Here is a 19,241-nt window from a genome sequence, read left to right on the forward strand (position 1 = left end):
AATTTGTACATACACCGGCTATCCAGGGCCTTTTGGGACGCCCCAGGGGAGGCCTGCTATTAGGTGCCAAGAATTCTGTTGGCTTAGTGAGATTCCGACAAGCTCACCGAACATTCTGATGGCAGTGATTTTTTTCACCAATGGATCCTGTAGTAAAGAGGTTGGTCTTATTAACCTTTACAATCACCCTTATAGATAGCCTCATGCATCCGTTCTTAGTGAGATTGAGACTTTGATTGGAAACTTCCGTTCCTTCCCTTGTATTATCTGTGGGGACTTTAACGCGCAGATTCCCTCCTCCATTAATTTGATGATGTATGAGGTTGTTTCCTCCCCGATGGAAGGTGATATATTGTCTCGCTCTGTAAACGGGGGCGGGAGTGGGCATCTTTACTTTACTCCTCTGGTTATTCAATGATTAATGGTGCCATCCATTCAAACTTACCCCCAAAATGTGCGTGTTAAGGCCCTAAATCCAGTAGTATCTTGAACTACGTGTTCATTTCATTGGACTCATATTTGATTCTGAATTTGTTCATTTGTTCCCAGCTTGAAAGTGATCACATCTCCCTAATCTTTCCACTAATCCCCCTCTTCCTGAGATTACTGGTGTCCTTTCGGTTAACTTTACTCTTACTCATATCTCATGGAATGAGCAGAGGTTGGATGAGGTTTGTGCACACTTGTGTACTGTATTTTCCTCCTTTATGGAGCGGTGGGGAATGCACTGACTCACTCTAGGATTAATCCTCTGGTGGTGATTGGTGACTTTGGAGAGGCAATGGCTACTTTGGTCACTTTACCTTTTGTTGGAAAAAAATGGCCCTAGCATCGCATTTACCTCCTTGCTGCCCCACCGTCATCCTTACGACTGCATTTTGGTCGATAAGAGAAAAGCCTTGCGATGTGAACTCCGCTGGATTTCAGAAATGCACTTGGGTCCACCTAAGCATGCTAGATTATTGAACAAAGCCAAGCGCTTATTTCGTAAGTGGCTAAGGTCTCATTTTTTTGCCACAGAGTGTGCTGGTTGGCGTAACCTGGTGCACTTGACTTCTGAGAATAACCCCTTTACTTTCTGGAGGGGGAATAATCACTGTTGCCCCCACTGTAAGCTCTGTTGTGTTCCTTTGGTGGTCTGGACTGAGCACATTGTGAAGACTTTGGGAGGGTGTTGCATGTACTTCCATCCCGAATGTATCCCTGGGCAGATGGCACTACACCCACTCACCTAGATATATTTTGAAGATCATCAATGTTAGTAAATCCTCGCAGTCAGCAGGACCTGATGGCATTTGCAGTGCGGTAATTAAAAAGGACCCTGTTGGCTGGTCGACTGCACTGTGTTGTCTTTTTAGCTGGATTAGTGAAGCACAGTGTCTTCCAGATTCTTGGTCTGACAGTATTATCATGCCAATCTGGAAGATGGGAGACTATGCCAACGCAGGAAACTATCGTCTGTTGGCAATGCTCGACGCATCCTCTAAGATTTTTAAAGGTATGATTCTTGCTGAGCTGTGGACCTGGACTGAGTCGGCCAAGCTTATTGCATTTAATCAAACCGGTTTTCAAAAGTGCTTGAACACTACCACAAACTGCCTTGCCCTTCAAACAATTATTCTGCATGCTTGGTCTAAGCACAGTTGTACTGTATACACAACGTTTATTGACTACAGCGCAGCATTTGACTCTGTCAACCGCAACAAGCTCTGGGCTAAACTATCTGCCTGGAACATCCCTGCAGGACTCCTGGCCACTCTTGTTTACCTTCATTCTGGCACACGGGTTAAGGTTAGACTGGACCAATCTGGCAGTACCACCGGATGGATCCTGGCGACCCGTGATCTGAAACAAAGGTGTAGATTAGTTCCCACCTTGTTTAACTTTTATATCTGACAGATATGGATGTGGCCTTGTCTAACCTTGTGTCGATGCCTCCCAAATTGGATGTATCCCCACTCCAATGGATGGGATGCACAGATTATATCATCCTGCTGGACATGACTCCCTTTTTGCTTGCAGACTGCCCTGGAGTCATTGAAGCAATACTCTGGCTCCTTGGACCTTGTGATTAATATCCAGAAAACGTTCTGGTGTTTCACACCCCACCACCCCCCAGGCCACAAAAATCTCATGCCATGGCATTTGGGAGGTGAAAACATGGTATCTTATTTGGCAAGGCCTTACGTGATGGATCCCATTGTGATCAGATTAAATTGAGGTGCGCCCAGGCCATTTGGGCCCTGGGTAAAATGTTTCAAATTGGAGGAGGTTACTCTTGGGATCCTTGCCAAATTATTTCAAACTAAGGTTAGTCCCATTATAATGTATGGGGCAGTGTTTTGGCACCCAAGCAATTTGGCAGAAATCTCCTCCTTAAAAGGTTGTTTCGGCTCCCTACTCGCACCCGTGTCCAGTCCATCCTACTTGAACTCGACTCATCTGCAGCAAAGATTAAACTTTCATTTTTGAATATTCTATGGCAACTTACTAACTCTGAGGCTGGTACATTAAACTCCCTTATTTTAAACGCTGTTTTGACCAATGTTCATCGTATGCAGGGCAGTGCCGTTCATCGAGTCCTTTCGGCTGGCGACGGATGGCTGTCTCTGGCATTAGATGATGCTCTGCACTGACCTTGCTCACAATTTAAAGTGTATATGAAAAGGAGTGTACACAGCTTTTTTCACGAGCAACACATTATACAATTGCGCGTAATGTCAAATAGTGCCTTGTTCATTGGTCATATTCTTGCACGGCAAGGGCTCCCCAGGTATATCGACTGCTTTGTGGGTAACTCCTTGGTATGGGATTACCTAAAAATCAAACTCAATGCTGTTAAGACCTTTGAAATCCCAGGTGCCTGGTTTGTCATTGCAAGGCCTACCCACACGTGTCGTATTTGTGGTGATGGTGTTCTTGAGTCTGCTCAGCACTTGATGCTTTATTCCATATCATATCAACCCTTCAGGAATGTGGCCCATATTGCGGCTGGGTTGAATACGCAACTCACCCCGGAGGAGCTTTGGTACACATTCATGGAAGAAATCACAAAGCTTGCATCATGTACTTCAATATCTTTTGGAAAAAGTTGTGCCCATTCTTGAGAACATTCTATAATTGTGTGTTGGTGTATGATGCGTTTTTAGCTTGGAATCTGTTTCCGTTTTATTTTGTTGTCAAAAAGCTGTTATATATATCACTGTATGACGTGAACAAAAAAAAACTGATGGTATAGAAAGAGTGTCCATTTCCAACTTCCTCGCAATTGCTCAAGACTACATTCCATATGAGGTTCCTGCTTTTCATTTTAGTAACAAGATTGGTGTCTATAGGCAACTTACTTCAGTGATTTACAAGTTGAACGATGTATTTGTTTTGTAAAGGGCGTCATGTCACCTTGCACCTACTTTGCAGTGCTCTGGAGTCTTGATAAACACATCCAGAAAGCGGGTGAGTGGGCCTGCCAGGTCGCTGGGTTGAAGGTCTGGGACCCTGCTGACCTGTCTGATCCCTCTCTTCACTCGCTCACTCGTCATTTGTTCCTTTTCTGTGCCCCTTCCTTCTGTAATCATCCCTAACATTTTCTTCTTGTATCCTGCTCTCCATTTCTCTTTGCTCACCTCGTTAGTCCTGTGCATCACTCGCGTTGTTACTTTTATACATCCAGAATCCTACCTGTTTGTCTCCCACGCTTCCTAGTGTATGTCCTTCCTCTCTCTTACCTTTGTAATGTTCCCATCTCTCTCACCCCGTCCCTCCATTGCTCAATAACTTACTGTGCCTCTATTCCATTGTACTATCTCCCTCCCTCACGCCCTCCCTTTCGACCACACTTCCCCTCTCTGCCTCTCACACTTATCCCCACCTTCACTTATTTATTGTATTCCTTTATAACTACCGAGCAAACCTCCATGACCCTGATTTACAAACGCATGTTTCAATGGGAAAACCCCTTAAAAAAACGCTTTGCAAATCAGACCCATGAGTTGTACAGTTTAAAATACCAGACTACAAGATCCATAATGCAACAAGTTAAGGGCCCATCCAAAATCTTTTTTTTATTATATTAAATAAAACAGAGCTTCCAAAACCTTCAAATCATACAACGCAAGACCGACCCGCCAGCACTGCAGCCGCATGTCTCCATGCAGCATTTTCGCCAGTATTGACTTTGCTACAGGAGTACGGATCTGCACTGATCCATGCCACTACTTTCTTCGGCAGTGAGCGTCGGGCCTGCTGCCCTGCAGCTTGCATACCTTGCAGCCTATATAGTTGTCCTTGATTCGTCTATCATTGGCAATCCACTATTACAATTGATGTGTACAGAATGGCCTGTATTAAAGCACAGAACACTCTGAAGATTGTGGAGGAAAGGCGTGCCAAGGAGCTACCACCCTGGCAGGGTCTAGGTAGGCCGCCTGCACCATGAAGAATTCAGCTTGCTGCTTTACTGACCTCCTTTTTAAAAAAAAAGAAAAGAAAAACAAAACATTGTAGGAAAGATAATTCGTTCTCATTTTCGGGCCTAAACTAGGGCTGCCACGCTGTTTTCCCCTGTTCCAGCCCCTGGAATGGGGGATGAACGCCACATTGGTGTGCTGTTGGGCAGGAAGGTAGCATATAAATACATTCAAACCATATATGTCACATGTTAGTTTAGGTACCACAACAAGAATGGCATCCATCAATTGCAAAAGCACCATTTGAGATGTTGGAAACAACAATGTTTTTAGTCAAAATAACAACAAATACAGAACAGAATTTAACGTGCAACGTTCCATAGCAGCAATTCAAAATGAAATGTCAAATATAAATGTTTCCATTTCCCCATTTTTGTTTGTTTGATTTTTCCTTAATTGTGTTTTTTTCTATTTTTTTTCTAGCCTCAACAGTGCTGACTACAGGGAATGATTTAACTACTTCAGGTCAGAATGTGTATTCATTCTTAAGAAGAATATGGGATGTAAATGTCTAGTGTGTTGCATATGTACCATCTGACACCCTCATGTTGATAGTTCCAAAACTGTAACTACCAGAGAAATTAACGCTTTGACTATGATTTTAATGCAAATGCGTGTTATGGTTATATAATTAATTGTGCATGTGGAACTACTGCATGCTCAAATACCAGGCATTATTAGAACATTAGAGTCCAGGGCAAAGTGATCCACTACACTAAGATTAGGTACCAAATCATCAAACAAAAGGTTGCATCATTATCTGATCAACTGAAAAACATACAGGGCTGATTTTCAAAAGCATTTTACAATGGTTAATCCCATTAATAAAGTCTTTGTAAATGAGGCCCCATTACACATCTTGACAGCTGTGCAGAATTCACTGGGAGTCACACGACTGATACCATTTCCGCTAGCACTCCCTCCTCGTAAACATTTGGATAGGTCTACGCTCCACTCCCAGAAAAGATGGATTAATAAGTCACTGCATCACTGCATATATTCAGTGAAAAAAACGTTGTTAATGGGACACCATGGTTAAGTTGCACTAATAAAAACATGACATTCAGTGAAAAAACGTTGTTAAAGGGACATTATGGTTACAAGTAAAACCGTAAACCCCCCGCCCCCGGAAATTCACCAGTTATGGTAAGTTAAGCAACCATAACTGTGCCACCAACGTGCACTAATAAGACGAACACCCGGGACAACAAATATGACATCACTGATGACATCACATATCAAATTCATTTTGATGAAAAGTCTATACAAGGGGATCGGTTTACAATGTTGGTAGCAACACGTCAGGGATGATTGGGAGTACTCTCATGAAGTACTTAATGTATTAAAATATGTACTCATTTAAACAAAATGTTATATTGAAGTGTTCTTGTTAATAAAATAACCTAATAATACATGCAAATATGCAATGGGCGTGGCATGCGCCACAGAAATACAGCATTTTTAATCCGGTAATATTGGTCAGTAATCTAATTAATGCATGGCTATCATAACCTTAACTAATGTGAAACTTGGAATTAATAGCTAACAATACAAGACTTACTACACACTTGTGTTATCACAAACAATATATATGAAGATCCACAATGCATAGGAATCTGAGGCATTGAACTTAATTAGTTTTTCTAACTTTCACTAAAATCGATTTAAATAAAAAAGCAGGCTCATGTCGTGACCCAATCTCAGATCTACTAACATCATTATTGCTACCAACATCAGTCAGTTGCCTGATAGTTTCAATTCCATCCATCAGGAGAAGGCAAGGTAAGGTGGAAATGATCTTCCTCTTTCTTTGGATACCCACTTATGCCAATAAGCCTTAGACTTGATCAGACTCATGTGGCTGTTCCACCATGCACTGAATGACTGAAATACATATGAATATGTATTGCTTCCATGGGGTTGACTATTATTTACATGGTGGTCCATTGGTTGATTCTTGCCCTTAGAGTGATTTTACCTATAAGGCACTAATAATACTTTGTGCAACCTTCAATAACTACTTTTACAGAACTGCATCTCTTAATACAAGAGTTTATTTATTTATCTTCCTGGCAATGTCCTACCTGGTGTTCTGTGGTGTGGCTACCAGTTCTTAAATTGGTCTGCTCTTCAAGAGATCTAGCAGATCTCTGCATATGTAATTCATATATCTGCTTGGCTGAGAATTTCGCTGTCCCTAGAAGACAGTACAGAAACAGACATCATAACATTGCAAGGCTGGCAACACAGAAATGAAAGCATGTACAAATTTGGGAACAAGTATTTTCTTGCACTAAAACCTGTCTTTCAAACAATTTACCAATGAAAATAAGACTAGCCACCTCCATCGAACACTTCAGGAAGGGCCTGAAGAGCCAACACTTCAAAGAGCATCTCACCATTTAATGATGACTCATCTCAGACCTTCCTCCCCCTTTGGTGTTGCCCCTCCCCTGCTCATCTAGCCACTGTGGGATGTTTTTACCCATGCATCCGAGCCCTACCTCAAAAACTGTGCAGTACTGGCATTGAAAACATCATGATGGCCAGAGCTTCCCAGAAAATGCCCAGGGAAATGCATGAAGAATAGGCTGCCACCCATTGTTGCCGATGTTATGGGCACAGAAGGGCACTGCCTAAAACCCCATTGGACTACCCACACAGTAGCCTGAAACCATTCGGAATGGCAATGCTGATTGCCAAGAGCAACCTAGAATTGTGGGGAATTCATTTTCTTAAAACCCAAAAATGGGTGCATTACCAGTACTCACCACTATCAGAAAGCTGGCGTTTTAAAACAACACCAGACATTTGTGTAAAACTGAATAAATGAACCCAAAGCAGGCCAAAGAAAGACTTACTGAGAGGTGGATACAATCTAAAGTTATATTCTGAAGTGACTTGAAGGTTTATAACAAGACTGGCTGAGCTGTGGATTTCAGCAGTTTAAGTAAATTTGGACTGAAAGACACTAAAAATCTAAATGTTTAAAAGAAATGAGTGACCTACTTTTGAGTGTCACATAGGTTGCAATTGTTTAAATGTCATGGTTTTAAACTTAGAATCAGCATTCTACCTGCATATGTAAAAATGGTTAGTTTTATTTGAATGCAGAAAACTGGGTAACTAAAAGTGACATTAGCTGGGGCCTGGCTTAAGGAACTGAATTCTGCCCACCAGCTACCCCAGACAGGAGTTGAGACTTGCACAACAGCTGTGTTCCCAGGCCTAGCTGCCTTTTGCTGTTCCCACCAAAAGGGATATGACATTTCTCTGATTGAATTACCAAGGGACTGCTAGAGACTAAACATAGGACCCAGACAGAGGGTTTATTGAAGTGGCCATAAATGGCTTCCTCTTGAACAATGGGCCTTCCAGGGCCCAGGCAGATGGTTTATTGGGGGACCGTAAATCAGCTTCTTCTTGGCAGAAGCTGGGAGGGGCAGGGCCTCTGAGCCTGGCAGAAACTGGACAAACTGGTTTCTATACCATGTGACGTGGGAAACCACACCCCTGTAGCCAGAATATGGTTTTAGAAAAAGATGAATAACTCATAGTACGGACTTGTCCTAATTATTTAAATGATACCATAATTCTTGTGATTTTTCTGCCCACATTTTAAGAGGTTTTTAGAACCGGTGGTATGATCTGGGGGCAAACTAGCAGTTAAGAGGGTATTACTTAAAATGTATGCATGTTAAAAATCTGACACTTCATCAAGTAATGTCCATACTCCTTGCGCACATGTGTATAAATTTGGGGTAATGTCCGATATTACGAAACCAGTTAAAAAGTGCAAATGTTGCCATTTCTGAATGCAAGCTCCCAGGAAGAGCAGATTTGGACAGGGTATACCTCCTGTGATATGTGATGGGTGCATGTAATTTTAAACAAATGTGTACCTGTGCAAATTTGTCTTTTGGGTCAAAATATAGATTGTGTGCAATTTGACAGGGGTGGGTTCTCTGTACCATAAACAGACCTCATCATGATGACACTTCATTTCATTCCCCCAATCAAGGGGAAGGGGATGAAGTGGCCAATGACAAGTGGAGAGGGGTAGGGCCTAGAAAGCTGGCCTCTCCACCCATTTTCAAAACACATAAAAGCAGACAGACAGGACAGATAGGGACATTCAATTCCATTTGCTGCAACGCGCTCTGCCGGACCACACAACATCCAGAAGATACTAGATTCCACACTTAGACTTTAAAACTCCAAAGAACTTGATTCAGAACTCAAAGCAAGGGCCTAAACCCACAAACTGAGAACTCTTCTAGTGGGCCTCAGCATCCAGCAAACCTAACAGCGAGAGCAGCATCCAGGAGCCATGCAGATCAGCGCTGGGTCCAGAGAAAGCTGTGCAGAAAGATCCAGAAGCAGTGCTGTACCCAGAGGCAGAGCAGAGCTGACCCAGACCGTTGTTCGCAGAACTAGAGAGCTGACCCAGACGCTGTGCGCAGAAACCATCCGTGGCGAGTGAAGAAAACCTGACCAGATCTGTGGCGAGGCCCATTTATTTCAAAAATATATTGTGAGTACCTAGCAGAACTGTGCAGAACCAATCTCTTAGTTAAAATAATATAATTCAATCTATTTTAATCTAAGTAGAACTGCCTCCTAACTGTCACCTGTCATTTGCAAAGCTGTCACCTGTCATTTCTAGCTGCTAGCTGTCACTTGTCACTTTGAACTTTTAAAATTTCAAATCTGAAAAACGACCTTTACCATATCGCCCATATCTCCGTGACCGTTTGTCTTAGAGACTTGTAGTAACTTTCCTCTGAAAGCTGGGAATCTTGGCTTTTCAACGAACCTAGAACCGCTTTCCTATTCCCTTTACTTTTGCCGCAATCTAAAAACGCACTCACGAATTTTACCGCGATTTGCAAATTTCTCCACGTGTGAAAACAGCAGCTTCCTTGCTTTCCTTGCTAAAAATTTGTTTGCCTCTAAAGAACCATCCCTGAATCATTGCTAGAGTGAGCCTGGACTAATATTAACTAGATACCACTCACCCTGAACCTCTAGAGGGAATTAAACGCATTTTAGCATATTTTTCACTTCATTGCCAGCACATATATAAGCATTTTGGGCCTGTGTTTCAAACTTCTGTAGTCTAAGATTGCTGGGGTGAACTGAATCACATTTGATTGCATTTCTGAGAACTGTGTGCCTTCCTTCCATTTCCTTGCATTGCATAAAGGGGGGAGTGGATGGCCCGAGAAAAGTGATTACATTGTTTTGTTGAAATCATATTGAGTATTTTCTGTATTGCATTTTCATTCAACATTGCATCCATCTGAACTTATATAAAGCATTCTCTACCACCTTATTCTTCTGTTCCTATTCACAAGTGTGTAGTGCCAGACTATCCATTATTGATTACTGCTCAGATTAAGTGTGATATCCAATTATTCATTTATCATAAAGTGTGATATATATATATATATATATATATATATATATATATATATATATATATAGTTTAAATTCTCAAATAAACCTTTTAACTTGCAAAACAGAACTACTTCTTGGCTCAGTGGGGTCAGGGGGATTCCAAGAGAGGGGTGTTATATAGGGATAGTCATCCAGAACGCATGAACTGGACATAAAGATATATCAATAAGGGTTTCCATTCAGTATCCCAGACTAGGCATTGACTTAGCTGTAGTGTTGAATTGAATCCTCTTACACCACCTCAGTGCTATCCTACTCCTGAAATCTACTTGTAATATCTGAGTGCAACTCCCTGTTACTTTCTAGCTGGGTTTGTGTTTATATTCTACATACATACATACATACATACATACATACATACATACATAGATACATACAAAAATTGGATGTCTTTCCACTTGAGGTAGAAGCAATACAGTATCCAGAGAGTGTTTTCCATGTGCAGGAATTTAAATGATAATACTGGCGCACATGATCAGCTGTGCTACATTACCTGCTGCCTCTGCAGACATAGTTTATGGATGAAGGAGTAAACTTCAGTACAGTGAAAACATCCTTGGTTCCCACGAGTGTAAGGTGGATGGAGAAGTGGTTCATCTGTAGTGAATTGTTTGAAACCATAACCAATGTTATGGCATTAAGCAACAAAGGTTTGATCGCCGGGTCCGCTCTTAGAAACCTCTGGGTACAAATTCTTAACTAAAACATATTCCGGTAACAGCTCCTCGATGCCCCCAGGCTGTGTACGCGCTTTAAAAATGCAAAATAAAACATCTCTAAAATAAGTTGCATACCACAGATAAAAATCTCATTACTGTCAAATTTAGTGGAACTGATTTGCTGTGTAACATAGCTCACCATAATTGATCCAGATAGACCCGCTCAGGGTTCAAGACACATATTTTTAAATAATGAATTTGCTGCCCTCTAGGGGCTTGCTCTTCAGTCAGCAGGCGTGATAGCGTTTCCCTAGAGTCTATCATATTACAGAAGTGACAAATAATGATTTCATCACTTGCATCACCTCTTACTGCTAAGGCCTCTCTTGTTGGGAGTACATTTCATCTAACGCACAAAAGGTTTTGACGAATTCTTATTGAGGAAGCATTTAGTTAGGGCTCGGCACAGCCTATTTTTTCTCGGAACGAGATAATATGTGAGTATAGCTTCAACCCCAATGCTGCATCAATAGTAATGGCCCGTTGTTATACTGGAGCAGCCTTCTCACTTTAGCTGGGGAGTATAAAAGTGTTTCCAATACTGTCCCCAACTTCGTTAGCAATAATAGACATTCTTCATGAAGCTTAAAAACAAAGCCTTCTTGAGAGAGTATGTCCCTTAACCCTTACCCAATAGCACATATAGAGATTTGTTCAAGCTCACATGTAATTTCCGATACAAACTCAGTGTCTTCCATTCCACCAAACCTTGGATTGGTTGTAGACCCAATTTTTATCTGATTGCAGGTAATGGCACACACTTGGGTAAACAATACAGGACTGATCGCTAGATCAAGGCTTCGTTTTTGCACATCTCACTTACAGCCCATCAGGGGAACAATTCAAGGCCATAGCACAAACGGGGGATGATCTTAGAATAATAAAACCTGACTGTGGGAATAATCAAAAATGTTCCGTATTTCACATCTATTTTCTTTTTCATTTGTCTAACTTGTTTAAGTACTTTATCCCTCAAATAATTTTGATAGACATACGTTTTCTTTTTTTTTAAAACTTTGGTTTTATTAGCATTTTCTTGTTGTTACAGAAAGGGAACAGTGCAAAATCGAAATGAATACATTCAACTGATCCAGTAACCCCTTACCCCACCTCCCCCCATGCCCGCACCCCAACACCGACCCTCCCCCCATCCCCGTGTGCAAACAGGAGCTTTCGTCTAGGGAGACTTAGAATGTTTTCTTCATACCTTATGTTTAGGAGATGATGATGCTGATGGCCATATCGCCAGCTGATTTGCGGCCGCCGTTCCCTGGGCCATGGGCGCCAGGTTCGTTCGTAGCATGTCTCCAGACCCTTCCCGCCCCCCTCATGCCAGGGCCTTGCCCATGGGTCAGTGAACGTCCCATCCCCAGGACTGCTGCACCCCATACCAGTTCGCAAGGAATGAACCAGAGTCATTATTCACCATGGCAGTCAATTTGTCCATCAGGAACATATTCTTCACCTTCTTCAGCCAATCCTCCTTGGAGGGGATCACCAGGCTCTTTCATTTCTGCGCCAGGGCCACCCTGCCCGCTCTCAACATTGTTTCCCACATTCTCGGGTATCTGTGTATCTCTGTTTCCTCCGGGGGGAGCCCCAGCAGCATCGTTAGAGGGTGTAGTGGGAGAAGTTCGTCTGATACTTCCGCGATTCAGTCCCTCACTTTCCCCCAGAAGACTTGAACTTTCGAACAGTGCCACCACATTTGGCACTGTCTGGTCGCATCCCCTAGGGCAATTCGGAGACACCCCCGGGAACATCTTTGATAGTTTCCCTGGGTCTCTGTGCCACCCCTGCAGAATTTTAAAGTTATGCTCCATGTCCGAGGTGAATAAGTTCCCATGGAATGTTATTTTGAATATTTTTGACCAAGCGTCCTCTGAAATTCCTTCTCCTGCCAGGTCGTTCCAGAATGAGCGGAAACTCCTCCTGACCTGAAGATTGTTGGTGTTCAAGATTTTGTACATTCTGGACACCGCCCCCTTCCTTGAGGTCGCCGTGTCCAGGAGCTTCTCAAAGGAGGTCAATTGTCTCCTCAGATTTTGGCCCCATGACTGATTGCAAAGGAAGCCTTTGAGGTGGAGGAGACATATGTTTTCAGTGAATAAATAATAGGAAATCCCCAGTAGTTAATATACGTCTTCATGGTCAATCTTATGTTGTTCAGAACCCAGATGAAGCCAATCAGACACATACATTTACTTAATCTCATGACCACAGTCTTTTGCGGGTTTACTTTTAGATGATTTGTCTCTATATACCCATTAAAGGTAAGCATTAGTCTTTGACACCCAATTGGAGTATGGTCTATTAATATAAAATCTTGGTGTAGGCAGACCAGCAAAATCTTCGGCCCTCAATCTTCAGAGGTGCAAATGAGGCACCATCTAGTGCATCTCCAACAACTGCCATATATAGATTAAATAGGACAAGAGCAGATAAGCAACCTTGGCGAAGACCATTGTATGTACGTATAGTATTGGGCAGCAGCCCCTCCTTGTTCATATGTATCTGTATTTTAGACACTTTGTGTAAGTGGATTATAATGGAAATCAGGCCCCAAGGTAGTCCTAACTTATACAAGTTCGTCCATTTTGTGTTCCTGTCAACCAGGTTGAATGCAAGATATAGATCCATGGAGGCGCCACATATATAAGCACAGAGTTGTCCTTCCAGGCTAAATGTTGAAGGACACATAACAGCAGCCCACCACAATCAGTGCCCATTGCTTTCTAAAGCCTATTTGTTGCACAGATAAAATACCATTACTAGTGCTCCATTATTCTACATGTTTTAGGACAAGGGCTGCAAACATGTTGAAATCCACATCTAGCAATGCTATCAGGGTATAATTCAATGGGGCACCCCTATCACCCTTCTTATAAATGGGTACTACATATGAGATTTTCTAGGATGGGGGCAAGGACCTTGTTATAACTATGTCTTTGAGATAAAGATATAGAGCTTTGGACCAGAGGTTCACATTGCTTTTTAAGGTTGCGTTCCTAGGTTAATTTGATCCCACTACTCTAGAAGATTCCCAATATCCTTTATGGTAAACTTGAGGTTCCAGGATCTGGCTTGAAAGGTCACCCGTTCTGGAAATTCGAGTTCCTCCCTCCCTTATATGTTCCCAAATTGCCCTACCCATTCCCCTTCCAATATGGGATTACTTTGCACTGAGAACTGACTGCCCTCCAAGGCGTTTACAAGAAGCCAGAATTTGGGTCATTCAGATCATGCAAGTGCGGGGCGAAGGGTGGGGGGAGTGCAATTGGGCAGCATAGCTCTGAATAAGTGTGCCGGAAATGCCAGGGAGAAGGAAGGGGGGAGTGAAATCAGGGCAGCATTGCTCGGAGTAAGTGCGGCCAGGGCAGCGTGGCTTCGGGTAAGTGCAGGTGGCAGGGGGCTGTAGAGGTTACAGTTACAGCCCCCTAAAAGTGCAGTAGGCCCAGAGGCAGTGCAGGGGAGATTAATCATGGAGAAGCCTGTTACCCAGAGAGTCTCTGAGGTTAGCCAAGCAACACAGTTGTTGCAGCAGACAGGTAGGTCAGCAATGGAGGGAGAAAGAGAAAGCAGAGGAGAAAAGAAAGGTCTTGAGCTTCTTCCGAAACTTCAGGTAATTCGGCTCAATTTTGAGAGGGTCAGGGTGGCCGTTCTAGAGGGAGGCACCCGCAGAGAAGAGTGATCAACTACCCACTTTTTTTTAAAAAGGTAGCAGGCGCTCCTCTCCAGAAAGAACATGGCATGATAACCTGTTCTGAGATGAGAGTTTTCAGTACACGCTTTTTGCTCACTGCACCTTTCACAGATGGGAAATTTTGATTTGCCTTGTTGGGCCTCATCAGTGAGGTGAAGCTGTGCCTCTCTGAGCACAGTGAGCCGGGAGTTCACGTCTGGTTGCCCTAGGTAACTCAGGGTGACCAACCCCAAGTTCCTTGCAAATACTTCAAAAAAGTTAGCAGGCGCTCCTCTCCAGAAAGAACATGGCATGATAACCTGTTCTGAGATGAGAGTTTGCAGCACACGCTTTTTGCTCACTGTACCTTTCACAGATGGGAAATTTACATTTGCATGTCAGTCTTTGTCCCACCCACATGGGCAGTCCAGCCCCGAAATGCTATGGCAATTCCTCTCTGAACAAGAGTACCGAGAGCAACCCCATATACGTGTTTCAGCCTTGTTGGGCCTCATCAGTGAGGTGCAGCTGTGTCTCTCTGAGCACAGTGAGTAGGGAGTCCACGTCTGGTTGCCCAAAGACTGTTATGCAAATGGATATTTCCCATCTGTGAAAGTTACAGTGAGCAAAAAGCAGATGGGTGCGAACTCTCAATGTGGTTAGCAACCACTGAACAGGTTATCATGCCTTGTTCTTCCGAGAGGGGGGCACCTGCTACCTTTGTTGACTACCACCCACTTTTTGCCTGGAGAAGAGTCTGATCATCAGAGAGTTTGAGGTAGCTGAGCAAAGGGCACAAGAAGGAAGGTATTTAGGAAGAGAGAATTGGATGTAGTGCAGGCCACGGCCCCAGAAAGCCTTATGGATGATTCAGAAGGTCTTGAACTTGATCCTTGCTGCCACCTGGAGCCAGTGGAGAGATTTCAGGGCTGGATAGATATGGTCCCTGGGCTTGAGGCCAAGGATAAGTCTTGCATGCTTGTTCTGGATTAGTTGCAGAAGGCGTAGAGTAGAGGAAGGCAGATTGAGAAAGAGGTTGTTGCAGTAGTCCAGCTTAGAGAGAAACAGGGCTCTGGAGACGGTGACAAAAGGAAGTATACCTCTGAGGAGGTGCAGCTGGCAGTGGGCCTTCTTGTCAAGATCCGCGATATGAGGAGAGAAGGAGAGAGTGGGGTTGAAGATGACACCAAGATTTTTTTCCTCACTGTAAATAAAAGGAAGAGGGCCCAAGGAGGGCGGCCAGAGTGAGAGAGGGAAAGCGGGTTCAGGGGTCCAAATCAGAAGGATCTCTGTCTTACTGGCATTAAGGCAGATATCATTGAAGGCGCTCCAATCCTGAATCGCGAATAGACAAGAATGAGCGAGAGAGGAGAGAAGGCTAACGGGAGCCTGAAGGAGAGCGGAGATATGAGTAAAATCTGAGCCCAAATTCAGAATTTAGTACATTATAGGATAAACATACATAGCAAGCAGGGGTTGCAAAAAAAGAGGATCTTCAAGGGACGCCACAGTGAATTGACATAGATTTGGAGATGCACGGACCTAGGTTAATAGCTTTGTTCTATCAGACAGAAAATACCAGAACCAGGCAAGCACCAAGTCTGATACATCAGCTGTGATATGAATCAGAGAGAGCAAAATTGCATGGTATATCGTGTCAAATGTTGCAATGATGTTCAACATCACTAAATAGTGACAGATACCCCTTGTCGGCATTGTATGAACAGCACACCACATGGTCATTAAGGTGTTTTTCCCATGTTTTGGGTTTGCAGAGTGTCCAGTATTTTAATGATGGCCACTGGTAATGGTTCAGCAACTGGAAGGTGAGCACCTTTTCAAAAATGTTGGCCAGCAAAGGGCGACCGACAAACGCTAATAGTTTTTCTTAGTGGCTGGGTTCAGCAAGGGATTTTTAAGAGTGGTGGAATGATAGCCTCTTTAAGCAAAGAGCTGACTACTGCCTGGCTTACACACCAACATGTAATGTTGGCTATGGCAGCAGCCAAGATGGAGATTTGTTTCTCTGCCACAAAATTAGCGGCAAGCCTTTCTGCTTCAAGTTGGATTTAGGGTCCGTCTGAAATAAAGGAATAACATTGTCAGCCATTATTGAGTAAAAGTAACACTTTGAAACATCAGGCAAAGCTCTGCTGTGTGTTGGGGGGTCTGGTATATCTTAGTTTTAATCTTGCTTTCTGGATGCATTCTACCAATGGAGACAGCATTGCCAGCTATCAAAAATACAAATAATAAAGAAAATTCAATTTTAAACCATGCTTTTGGTATGCTAATTGCTTGGACAATGGGGTCTTGAGAAAAAGTACTCTTGTCATTTGAATCAGATTTTTTTGAAGATCGTTAGGGCCAGTTTAACTGCTCAGATAGAAGGTGCAAGCTGTACCACTTACTAGTTGTAAAAATGTCGGGCTGCTGCCATACCAGCGAATAGGCCCACAACCAAAAAGCCTAAACTAGAACATAAACTAACATGGATCCGTAGATAGAGGCACTTCTCCCAAGAATAAATCAATGCCATGCATCATATGTTTAAAAACAATGTATATTGTCATTGATAGTTTCAATTGTTTTTCACTTCCAAATTACAGTGTATTAGTAAAGTGTAACATTTACATAATTATTATGCCAACTGTATGGCCATCAGTTTCGCCCTCTGAGCTTCTTCATGGAAAATCACAATAATTGCAGAGTCTCGTAGCTAATCAAAGTGTCTAGTTCTGAAGTCTTAATGAATCTGCTCACATCTCTTGGACAATATGCCGTGACCAGTAAGTCGTTTGTTCATAGTAGTCTTCTTCGAAAATATTGACCAATAGTTTTATAGCTTTAATATGTGAATAGGAAAATGACAACCTGATTTACCGGGGATCCTTTACCAAACTTCAAACGTCAATGCTACTGATCCAATAGTCCTGCTTCGGCAATTAGAACAGTATGAAGCATTATTTGCCATTGTTGCATGTATCGGCGCAGGGGTTCCATGTGTTAACATTGTGGCAAAAATTGCCATGGACACAAAATACAGCGGCAAAAAGGCTGTGGTTTTGCCGCCGTAATCCATGTAAAGGATGCGGGGGACACCCCGTAACCCCTGGACCCATTATACCATTTAAGGGGAGCAGAGGACACCCCGTTCCCTTTCAATGGTGTAATGGGGTACACCCTTAACAGTTCAAACCACAGCATTTTCGCTGCAATGTTTTTTACAGGCAACATTTTTGCCACAATGTTATCACTGCGTACCCGCGCAGGGAGTTTCAAGATCAAAAGGAGAGAGATTGGAACCAGGTTACCCTGAATGGATCCTAATTCGTTTCTGTTTGCTCCATGATAATGTGTGTGAGGGTTGTATTAAAGGGTGATATGTGTGGCAGCGGCCAGTGCCAGCTTGAGACTACTAGCAACATCATCACTTTCGGGGTCTGGAATAGTATTTGTCACTTAATCAGGTAAACCGATTGAGTGCCACCTTAAATTAGAGGCAGTTTAGCGATGCTGTTATGATTGTGTCCTTGCAGCAAATAATTTAGCCTGGTGGTATCTAAATTATCTGGGCAGTCAGGTCGGATATTAAAATCAACTGAAGCAGGAGATTGTTATAATTAAGTGACCATGTCGACAAAAAGTCAAACTGCACATGCCATTGGCATATTAAGGGGTATGCATGACTATTTGGGTTACTGAAACTCAGCCGCAGGAAAAGTAAGAACACTTTTAGGATGCCTCTATCACTGTTCAAACATTTAACCAGTATGTTAATTAAGATGCATAATCCTGTAATGGTTTGAAGAGATCATATACAGAATGTATTGCTGGTAAGGCGGTAGATGTCACCATTATTCTTCAGGCATCAGTAGCCTGCAGTACTCTTGCACCGGATCATCCTGGTGGGAATCCGGATCAGATGGTGCCTAACACATTGCTCGTATCCTCAGAGTTATAATGTGAATGTAAACGCATGTTTAATTGCCTTGACTAAATGCAGCAGATGTTGCTGAAATCCAGTTAGCATCCCAGCCTCGTGGATGTTTGATGAGTTTAAAGCACACACGAAAGATGTTGCCTTTGATTAAAGGGCACTGCGTTTGTGTATCCCTTGCAAGGGAAGCTTTCCTCAAACACAATGGCTGCCAAAGATGTGTCAGTGACACAGGAGGAACACGTCCTTTGTCGTTGTGTACTGGTCAAAGACGTGGGCGGGCAATGGATTGAGTGAGGTTGAGGATGTGCAGGGAGGGGGCATGATGCCTGGAGAGGGAGGCTCATGGTGAGAGATGAGCGACACAAGGAGGAGGCAGGTGGGCAACGGCTGGTCTGTGCCGGGACATATCACCCAAAGCACGGTGGTGCCAGCAGCTGCCTCCCAACGTGGGCTTTGATTGACTGATTCCACTGCGCGTAGTGCTAATAAGAGAAGTGCATTGTATGATCTGTATTTGATGCACATTGCACAGAATAACATTTTGAGTGGGCGCTTCTCATTTGACGCAAAATGCTTAAATGCCTTTCTAGTCCCCTCGCTTTGGCTATTTTGTCATAGATGACCATTCCTGCACATCATTTTCCATGTACAGATCAATGCTGAGCACAGACGACATGGTACTGTGGATTTCACTTGTTTCTCATTGATATTGGCAATGACCGAGAACTTATGACTTCGGTGATGATGTTAGTGAATGGGGATGTAATGAAATGGACATATTTTTTTTAACAGGCAGACAGGGACTCATATGTCAAGGATAGCATATCACAATATATTAAGAGCACTAAAAATGAAAAATTAATACACATACCTGAATTTTAACAATAGCAAAAAGACAGAAGGAAAGGACAACGAGTGTACGGTTAGTATATGAGGCAGAAGAGAGGTAAGAAGGACATAGGAGGGAAAGA

The sequence above is a fragment of the Ambystoma mexicanum genome, chromosome 7p, assembly GCF_040938575.1.
Source record: "Ambystoma mexicanum isolate Mex_15411 chromosome 7p, UKY_AmexF1_1, whole genome shotgun sequence".
NCBI classification, from domain to species: domain Eukaryota; kingdom Metazoa; phylum Chordata; class Amphibia; order Caudata; family Ambystomatidae; genus Ambystoma; species Ambystoma mexicanum.